Genomic DNA, 11,416 nt, shown 5'->3' on the forward strand with positions numbered 1-11,416 from the left:
AACTTATGTACAATCACCAGCTGCCTTCGAAGATAAATTATGTGCAGTCTGCACAGATACAGAAGGGAAACAATTTGTCAATGGATGATAGCCCAACTTGCTGTCATGAGTCGTCTCAGCGAAAAAGGCATCAGGCCCCGAGCAAAATCTCTGGCCAATCATAAGAAGTAAGAGAGCAGATTGTTTGGAGTGGATCTCGCTCAACGCTGCAGTAATTTCGGCCACGAGGAATATTTGGTAAATACAGTTTTAGGAGGAGAAACCAGTGCAAATAAAAAAGGAAATAACGAGATGCCAGAGATGGCGGGTTCCATTTCCAAAAAAGGAAATAAAGAGATGACAGCGATAGAGGGTTCCACCCAGGGCTCTAAAAGCTGCGTCTTTCCTTTCTACGATTCTGATGCACTGGGAGGCCATCAGAATGCGGTTAAGAATGAGCGAACTGCAATCAGATCGAATCCCATTCTGAGTACCCTGCCAATAACTGATTGCTTTCAGTATCCTGTCGTGGGACAGCAGCCTGCTCATGTTATATTTCATTCCAGCCGCAAACTTTCTCACAATTTCGAGTTCCAGAGAGTAGAGCTATCAAATAACCGGCCTCACTTGAAGCAGCGGCCACAAAACTTTAACGATCTCAAATTTTCGTCAATCTCTATGTCTTCTCTGAAAAGGGCCAGAAATGATAACGAATTGGTGTCGACATCTTTACGTTCTGCGAAAAGGGCCAGAAAAGGAGATGCTCAAGAGCATAATACAACGCCCATAGTTACCCTAATTAGTACAAAACATGTGGATCTTGACTTATCTTTGCATCTTTGTTTCCTATCGGGCTATTCATATGAAGGACAAGACTTACATCATGGACGATGTTAAGGAAAAGCTATGCTTCGTTTCACTCGATGTCGCCCATGACCTTGAAGTGGCCAGGATACCAGGAAATGAAAATCTTATTCGAAGTACATATGTCCTTCCTGATGGTATCAAACATAAGCGGGGTTTTGTGAAAGATCCAGAAGGGGCCCGAAGATATCTGTCTCTACAAGAGAAAGGAGCACTGCCAACAGATTCACAAGAGAATTCAAGAGAGCATGATATTTCTCAAATTGTTGAGATTGTAGAAGATAAAAAGGATGATGCTTCCATCAGAAATGAAGAATTGAAGTTGACTAATGAACAGTTTCTTGTTCCAGAAATGCTTTTTCATCCTACTGATCTTGGAATGAACCAGGCTGGCTTGGCAGAACGCATTGTGCGGGCTATTAAGGCCTGCCATACTCATCTTCACCCAGTACCTTTTTTTCAAGCATAATTCTGACTGGTGGAAGCTCACTTTTTCCACACATGAAAGCAAGGCTGGAACAGGAACTGCGGCCTCTTGTTTGTGATGACTATAAAGTAAAAATTGTGACACAAGAAGAGCCAATGTTAGGTGCATGGAGAGGGGGATCATTATTGGCAGCGAGCCCTGAGTTTGAATCTCTATGTGTGACAAAGGCATGTTATGAAGAAATTGGATCTGCAAGATGTCGGCGGTGTTTTATGCAATCTTTTGTTGTGGTCAATCTTCTCAAATGATTACTCTGACACAGTTTTTTACAAATTCTGGATTGATCGGGACCGCCGACTCTGCCTTTCAAATTGCCTCTGAGGCTGATCCGGATACTAGAAATGAGGAAGATTTGAAGCCTCTTCAGGTTGCTGCTACCAAGGGAAATCATTTAGATCCATCATTACTGACGGCGGTTGGGAGCTTGGGCGCGAGTTTTGCTTATGGTTTGTTGTTTTTTTAATATAGTTTATTTATTTTTTTATTTATTTACAACTTTAAAAAAAAAACAAAAAAAAAATCTTAAAAAATCAACATAAATAATAAATTAAAAAAAAATATTTTTAATTTGTTATTTAAAACAACAAAAAAAAAATAATAATAATGCATATTGTGTGGGGCTTTGAAATTAGATTTTTTTCTTTATAATTTATAAAAAAAAAAAAAAACGAATATAAAAAAAAAAAAATCAATAATAAATTGAAAACAATTGTTTTTAATTTGTTATTTAAATAAAAAAAACATTGTGTGTTGATTTTTTTCATTATTTTATTTAAATAAAAATAAAAAAATATTTTGTGTGTTGATTCATTTAATATTTTGGATAATAAAAAAAATCAAAACACAAAATAATTTTTATTTTTATTTTTAATTAAAAAAAAAAATTCTTTTTTTTTATTATTGTATTTTTAATTAAAAAAAATTATTCTTGTATTAAAAAAAAAAAAAAAAAAAACTAACTTCTTTTAGAAATTTTCTTTATTAAGATTTGATAAATAAAATTTTGTTGATTTTTAAAATATTTCAACTTAAATAATAAATTAAAACATTTATGTTTTTAATTTATTGTTTAAAGAAAAATCTAAAAAATAAATAAAATCAACATATAAAAAAAAAAAAAAAATTAAAAATTAAAAAAAAAAAATTATGTTTTCATTAAAAAAAAAAGAGATTAAAAAACAATTCACAAAATTCACACAGCTTTGCAAATAAAAAAATAGGATACTTGAAACACATTTCGAAAATCGATTGGAGGATTCTCAAGACGATAATTATTTCTGATAGCTTTTAGTTGGCATTACATCTTTCTGTTGTATGCTTTATGATGCACTAATATGCAGGACAGAATTGCCAAGCACATGAGTTATCTGACACAAATAGGGAGTATTATTTTTCACGGTTGTTTTTAAGAATGGATTGAAATTGATATCATGAATTGAGTTACTTTCACCACTTTGATTTTTCTTAAATCTGTTTTATTTGGTATGAAATTTTTGCGTAAGAATCATGAAGGAAATGCGCAATTCTTCTTGAACAAACTTATGTTTTCTTTCTGCCAAGTTTTTTTTCACAGGTTACAGGATAACAAAGTGATCATTCAGGAGATTACATTGTGACGACAATTAGTCTTCCAAAGACTAAATTCATAAACAAATCTGAAGACAAATCTATCTCCACAACCACTACCTTCCACCTCCCTTTCTGAAAAAGATTTTGAATTCTACCAATTGTACATCCATAAAGCGTGACACTTCCATATCCATTTTTCACAGCAAGAGTTCTTATTCATACACCATGAATTTTCCTAGTCATTATCATTCCCCTTCATTTCCGCCAATAAAACCATGCTTGAGTCAAAGTCCTAGAGTCTACGTATCATTGAACAAACACCTAGAGGCTTGCATGCCTTAATGGCAAGTACTCTTGCCAATGAACAATGGGAGTACATTAATATCCCTTGTTCGTTGGATCTTGTAGGTGACTTGACTACGACAAATTTATTCGTACCTACAAAGATGTCTTAGGCATCCTGACTCCCATTGGAATCAATGGTGGGAGCTCTTGTGTTGGCTAGGGGCATTCATTAACGGCCATTAAGTCAACAACTTCTTGCTATATTCGACATCGACACATTTAATCACATAGTAAGATTTGTGCCATCGAGCGTTGAAGACTTGAAGACCCATATTTTGTAGCAGATGAAGCCAATTTCCTTTCATGAGTTTGTCATGAATTGAGGACAAGTCAATCAATAAGGATGGGAGGGAAATGTCACTTATATATATTGTATACCTTCCAAGCCTTATAGATTTTCAGCCATATTCAGCAGACTCATCAGATTCATCATCCAACAGCAGAGGATCCAGCAGCAGATACGACTTTCAGCCATGTTCAGCAGACTCTTCAGATTCATCATCTAGTAGCAGAAGATCCAGCAGCTGAACATGCATGATTCATCCACCATTTTCACAACTAAGTAAGGAGGACTATGAACGACATTTTTGCAGCCACACGTGCACAACTCTCATCCATTTTTGGAAGGGTAAGTTAAGGTATGATATTTTCTAACTTTTAACCATTAAATTCCTTGAAAAGTTAGAATGATAATTTTTGGAAAAACTTCACTTCCTTTTCCCTTCCTTTCCCCATTTCACATAACTGCCCAAACCATCCGTTTAAGGGGAAGGATACATTTACATACATGCTTTGTCACATTCATATCCACAGTCATATATCACATTCTAAACCCCACTTACCTTCAAAATATATTCACTATTACATGATCATACAAATGGCTTTGACAAAATTATTAAAAGATAATTGGATGCCAATACAATCATGGTTGTTACACAAGAACCAACCATGATGCATTCCTACAAAAATACTCTGCAACAAAAATCACATTATCAATATGCAAAGAACATACATTGAATGCAACAAACAAAATATGGTTGAAACACAAGAACCAACCAAGTTGTAATTCATCAAAATAACGCTTTGAAAAGTTATGTAAATGATATCATGCAGAGTTTAAGCCAAAGCTCAAGTACCAAAAAATAATGTAATAGATTGCATGAGGACATGCAATACCTTCAGTTTGGGGCAGATGTTGGGCCTCACAATGGTCCCTATTTTCACTCCATTATTCACCAATATCTTCACATTTTACCTTCATGTCACCTCCATTCCACCTCCACATCATTCCATTTACCTCATTATTGGGTTATAACTATGCTTTTCCAAAGTTTATTAATTCTTAACATTTTTAAGTGAATCTATGGCTAAACTTTATAAAATAATATGCTTATACTTATACCTAACAATTAGAATGAGTTTGTTGACATGTGTAGGTACAAAGGAAGCTTCCAGGGCACCTTTATGTGGCCTTGAATGATCAAATTCGAATTTGATAAGATAAGCCTCATGGAAAAGATCATGGAGAAAATCATGGACCTCATGGAGGAGATCATGGAGGATAGTGTTATGTGTCTAGATGGTTGAAAAATGTATGGAACTAAAAGAGAGATTAGTGGATCATCATTATGAGTTTGTTATCTCATCCTATTGTATAAATAGGAGTACCTCCTCCATTCCAAAGGGAGGACTCTTAGAGCATTGTATCCAACTTATGATGGAATAGAATAAAGCTTCATTTTACATATATTTCCATTATGTAGTTTTAGATTTAATTTTCCTTAATGTAGTATATGGAATAATTTGTCTTGTTCTTAAGAGAATTGAGCTCACTCTAAAAGGATGAGAGAAACATTTTATTTCATATTAGATCTTATTTCATTTACTTGTTTAGATGTTTGAGGATTTGTTTGTGATTGATGAATGAGTTTTAAATTAGAATCTAATCAGCATATGAGAGGACAACTAAGGGTCTAAGTTAGGCTCTCTCTCTCTATTTGATTTATATGATAATTGAAATTCATTCTTTTGCTTTTATGTTTCAAGTATCATATGAGGAGATACCAGGAGTCTAAGTTAGGCTCTCTCTCCATTGATTTATATGGTAATCGAAATTCATTCTTTTGTTTTTATGTTTCAAGTCATTTCATTTCTTATGCTTATGAATGAATCTTAGTTTAGTTTGGATTAGTACATGAGAGGACAATCAAGAGACTAAGTTAGTCTCTCTCTCTACTTGAATCTGAACAACAATTAAAGTTCATTCTCTTGTCTTCATTTCAAGTTTTTAGTTTCATGTAATCAATGATTTCTCTATGATACTGTAGGGAAGGACAACCAGGACCTCCTTAGTTAGGAGCCTCTTCCCTTGCATATTATATTGAATCGTAAAAAATTTAGCTAGACATAGAGTTAGTTGCCTACTCCTGCATATATTTTGGTGGCATCATCACAAGCTTACGAGTTTCCCTGGTTGATAATTTAATGCAGCAATTTAAGCCCAATAAATTGCCCAACATTTTGGCGTCGTTGCCGGGGATGGTGCTAAGGGATTAGGCATTAGAATTTAATTCAGTATTTATTTTTCTTTAGATAAAATAACTTGTGAGACCTGGTGACAGCAAGATCTTCATAAGCGAATTCATGTTTGACTTTTTTGATGATTTAGTGTTTAGCTAGTTTTAAATTTTGTCTTTTCAAAAACACCCCCCGCATGAATAAAAACAAATCAAGTGATTAGTATGCTCTCTTCCTGTGCTTCGTGTGATGAGGAAGATCAGAAAATCTATTGATTTTGTTCGAATAAAAATACTCTTGCTGGAGAACTAATTTGCAAAAAGACAATAAAGAATTTTGTGAATGAAAAAAACATCTTTAAATTTTTTAGATGAAATTTAGTTTTTAGTTTTAGATTTAAAAATAAAAAAATTTAGTTTTTAATTTTAGATTTAACAAAAAAAAAAAAAAAAAACCATAAAATAATAATAATATATTTATCAAATATACACATATTATTATTAAAGAAAAAAATTAACCATTTTCTTTGTTTTTGTTTTTTTAGATATTTAAAAAAAACTAACCTTTTTTTTGTTTTTTTAGATATTTAAAAAAAAAAATGCAAAACATTAATAAAAAAAATTAACCATTTTTTTTTGTTGGTTGTTTTTTTTTTATATTTAAAAAATATAATATAAAAAAAATGCAAAACATTAAATAAAAACCACCAAATTCGATCAAATGGACCGAGAATGGGACTGGGACAATTTTCTCTTGTTGCGGGCGTTCATGGCTATTGCGGCGCATCATTTTTCCGTGACATGCCTGCGTGGAACGCAAGAGAGCTGATTTTCCTTGCTATTTTGCACATGGGGCTAGCCGAGGCCTTGGATTATTGGGTACATCGTGTGTTTCACATTGTGGATATCCATCTGAATCTGCGATCGATTTTCCAAACGGCCATTTCCATATCTGACCAAGAAGGCCCCCAATCCATCCAGTGCACCGGCAATTCTTCTTAGACAAAATGGAGAAATCACTTCTACCTGTAGATTTTTGAGGACTTTTTGTGTGTGTTTATTCACTTTGTCAGGCTAGGGATTTTCATATACATATTGCAGCAGAAGCTTGTTGTAATTCGTGAAGACGATACTTATGGTAGAGGTCAATCGCATAAAGGAAGAGAATCAGAAGCTCAAGTCCATATTGACGCAGATGACTCACAAATATAACGACTTGCAAAGGCATGTCAGGTATTTGCTGAAACAGCGAAAGGGTGTTTATGGAGGCCAGATGCTTAATCTAGATCATGGACGCGAGGAGCTATTGGGGACAAAGTCTATTAATATCGACTCCAGCCAGAAAATTTCGTACCAATCTGATCAGTCTTCCTATTGTCATGAAGGAGATGGGGAAAAGGAGAAGAAGAATGTCGAACTTATGTACAATCACCAGCTGCCTTCGAAGATAAATTATGTGCAGACTGCACAGATAGAGAAAGGAAACAATTTGTCAATGGATGATAGCCCAACTTGTTGTCATGAGTCGTCTCAGCGAAAAAGGCATCAGGCCCCGAGCAAAATCTCTGGCCAATCATAAGAAGCAAGAGAGCAGATTGTTTGGAGTGGATCTCGCTCAACGCTGCAATAATTTCGGCCACAAGGAATATTTGGTAAATACAGTTTTAGGAGGAGAAACCAGTGCAAATAAAAAACGAAATAACGAGATGCCAGAGATGGCGGGTTCCATTTCCAAGAAAGGAAATAAAGAGATGACAGCGATAGAGGGTTCCACCCAGGGCTCTAAAAGTTGCGTCTTTCCTTTCTACGATTCTGATGCACTGGGAGGCCATCAGAATGCGGTTAAGAATGAGCGAACTGCAATCAGATCGAATCCCATTCTGAGTACCCTGCCAATAACTAATTGCTTTTAGTATCTTGTTGTGGGACAGCAGCCTGCTCATGTTATATTTCATTCCAGCCGCAAACTTTCTCACAATTTCGAGTTCCAGAGAGTGGAGCTATCAAATAACCGGCCTCACTTGAAGCAGCGGCCACAAAACTTTAACGATCTCAAATTTTTGTCAATCTCTATGTCTTCTCTGAAAAAGGCCAGAAATGATAATGAATTGGTGTCGACATCTTTACGTTCTGCGAAAAGGGCCAGAAATGGAGATGTTCAAGAGCATAATACAACGCCCATAGTTACCCTAATTAGTACAAAACATGTGGATCTTGACTTATCTTTGCATCTTTGTTTCCTGTCGGGCTATTCAAATGAAGGACGAGACTTACATCATGGACGATGTTAAGGAAAAGCTATGCTTCGTTTCACTCGATGTCGCCCATGACCTTGAAGTGGCCAGGATACCAGGAAATGAAAATCTTATTAGAAGTACATATGTCCTTCCTGATGGTATCAAACATAAGCGGGGTTTTGTGAAAGATCCAGAAAGGGGCCCGAAGATATCTGTCTCTACAAGAGAAAGGAGCACTGCCAACAGATTCACAAGAGAATTCAAGAGAGCATGATATTTCTCAAATTGTTGAGATTGTAGAAGATAAAAAGGATGATGCTTCCATCAGAAATGAAGAATTGAAGTTGACTAATGAACAGTTTCTTGTTCCAGAAATGCTTTTTCATCCTACTGATCTTGGAATGAACCAGGCTGGCTTGGCAGAACGCATTGTGCGGGCTATTAAGGCCTGCCATCCTCATCTTCACCCAGTACTTTTTTTTCAAGCATAATTCTGACTGGTGGGAGCTCACTTTTTCCACACATGAAAGCAAGGTTGGAACAGGAACTGCGGCCTCTTGTTTGTGATGACTATAAAGTAAAAATTGTGACACAAGAAGAGCTAATGTTAGGTGCATGGAGAGGGGGATCATTATTGGCAGCCAGCCCTGAGTTTGAATCTCTATGTGTGACAAAGGCATGTTATGAAGAAATTGGATCTGCAAGATGTCGGCGGTGTTTTATGCAATCTTTTGTTGTGGTCAATCTTCTCAAATGATTACTCTGACACAGTTTTTTGCAAATTCTGGATCGATCGGGACCGCCGACTCTGCCTTTCAAATTGCCTCTGAGGCTGACCAAGATACTAGAAATGAGGAAGATTTGAAGCCTCTTCAGGTTGCTGCTGCCAAGGGAAATCATTTAGATCCACCATTACTGCCGGCGGTTGGGAGCTTGGGCGCGAGTTTTGCTTATGGTTTGTTGTTTTTTTATTATAGTTTATTTATTTACAACTTTAAAAAAAAAACAGAAAAAAAAAATCTTAAAAAATCAACATAAATAATAAATTAAAAAAAATATTTTTAATTTGTTATTTAAAACAACAACAAAAAAAATAATAATAATGCATATTGTGTGGGGATTTGTAATTAGTTTTTTTTTCTTTATAATTTATTAAAAAAAAAAAACGAATATAAAAAAAATCAATAATAAATTGAAAACAATTGTTTTTAATTTGTTATTTAAATAAAAAAAACATTGTGTGTTGATTTTTTTTATTATTTTATTTAAATAAAAATAAAAAAATATTTTGTGTGTTGATTCATTTAATATTTTGGATAATAAAAAAAATCAAAACACAAAATAATTTTTATTATTATTTTTAATTAAAAAAAAAATCTTTTTTTTTATTATTGTATTTTTAATTAAAAAAAAATTATTATTGTATTTAAAAAAAAAAAAAACTAACTTCTTTTAGAAATTTTCTTTATTAAGATTTGATAAATAAAATTTTGTTGATTTTTAAAATATTTCAACTTAAATAATAAATTAAAACATTTATGTTTTTAATTTATTGTTTAAAGAAAAATTTAAAAAATAAATAAAATCAACATATAAAAAAAAATTATGTTTTCATTTAAAAAAAAAAAAAAAAAAAGATTAAAAGAAAATTCACACAGCTTTGCAAATAAAAAAATAGGATACTTGGAAACACATTTCGAAAATCGAATGGAGGATTCTCAAGACGATAATTATTTCTGATAGCATTTAGTTGGCATTACATCTTTATGTTGTATGCTTTATGATGCACTAATATGCAGGACAGAATTGCCAAGCACATGAGTTATCTGACACAAACTGAGAGTATTATTTTTCACGGTTGTTTTTAAAAATGGATTGAAATTGATATCATGAATTGAGTTACTTTCACCACTTTGATTTTTCTTAAATCTGTTTTATTTGGTATGAAATTTTTGCGTAAGAATCATGAAGGAAATGCGCAATTCTTCTTGAACAAACTTATGTTTTCTTTCTGCCAAGTTTTTTTTCACAGGTTACAGGATAACAAAGTGATCATTCAGGAGATTACATTGTGACGACAATTAGTCTTCCAAAGACTAAATTCATAAACAAATCTGAAGACAAATCTATCTCCACAACCACTACCTTCCACCTCCCTTTCTGAAAAAGATTTTGAATTCTACCAATTGTACATCCATAAAGCGTGACACTTCCATATCCATTTTTCACAGCAAGAGTTCTTATTCATACACCATGAATTTTCCTAGTCATTATCATTCCCCTTCATTTCCGCCAATAAAACCATGCTTGAGTCAAAGTCCTAGTGGATCATCATTATGAGTTTGTTATCTCATCCTATTGTATAAATAGGAGTACCTCCTCCATTCCAAAGGGAGGACTCTTAGAGCATTGTATCCAACTTATGATGGAATAGAATAAAGCTTCATTTTACATATATTTCCATTATGTAGGTTTAGATTTAATTTTCCTTAATGTAGTATATGGAATAATTTGTCTTGTTCTTAAGAGAATTGAGCTCACTCGAAAAGGATGAGAGAAACATTTTATTTCATATTAGATCTTATTTCATTTACTTGTTTAGATGTTTGAGGATTTGTTTGTGATTGATGAATGAGTTTTAAATTAGAATCTAATCAGCATATGAGAGGACAACTAAGGGTCTAAGTTAGGCTCTCTCTCTCTCTATTTGATTTATATGATAATTGAAATTCATTCTTTTGCTTTTATGTTTCAAGTATCATATGAGGAGATACCAGGAGTCTAAGTTAGGCTCTCTCTCCATTGATTTATATGGTAATTGAAATTCATTCTTTTGTTTTTATGTTTCAAGTCATTTCATTTCTTATGCTTATGAATGAATCTTAGTTTAGTTTGGATTAGTACATGAGAGGACAATCAAGAGACTAAGTTAGTCTCTCTCTCTACTTGAATCTGAACAACAATTAAAGTTCATTCTCTTGTCTTCATTTCAAGTTTTTAGTTTCATGTAATCAATGATTTCTCTATGATACTGTAGGGAAGGACAACCAGGACCTCCTTAGTTAGGAGCCTCTTCCCTTGCATATTATATTGAATCGTAAATAATTTAGCTAGACATAGAGTTAGTTGCCTACTCCTGCATATATTTTGGTGGCATCATCACAAGCTTACGAGTTTCCCTGGTTGATAATTTAATGCAGCAATTTAAGCCCAATAAATTGCCCAACATTTTGGCGACGTTGGCGGGGATGGTGCTAAGGGATTAGGCATTAGAATTTAATTCAGTATTTATTTTTCTTTAGATAAAATAACTTGTGAGACCTGGTGACAGCAGGATCTTCATAAGGGAATTCATGTTTGAGTTTTTTGATGATTTAGTGTTTAGCTAGTTTTAAATTTTGTCTTTTCAAAAAAACCCC

General features: G+C 33.7%; 2 pseudogenes; both read left to right on the forward strand.

Annotated features, from left to right (window-relative positions):
* The first annotated feature begins 790 nt into the window (after positions 1-790).
* LOC149213029 (actin-related protein 6 pseudogene) lies at positions 791-1,578 on the forward strand (annotated as a pseudogene).
* Positions 1,579-7,965: 6,387 nt separating this feature from the next.
* LOC149213030 (actin-related protein 6 pseudogene) lies at positions 7,966-8,754 on the forward strand (annotated as a pseudogene).
* Positions 8,755-11,416: the final 2,662 nt, after the last annotated feature.

The sequence above is a fragment of the Pinus tabuliformis genome, chromosome 1_1 (assembly GCF_031772625.1).
Source record: "Pinus tabuliformis cultivar Carrire ecotype Pingquan chromosome 1_1, CPIR1, whole genome shotgun sequence".
Classification (NCBI taxonomy): Eukaryota; Viridiplantae; Streptophyta; class Pinopsida; order Pinales; family Pinaceae; genus Pinus; species Pinus tabuliformis.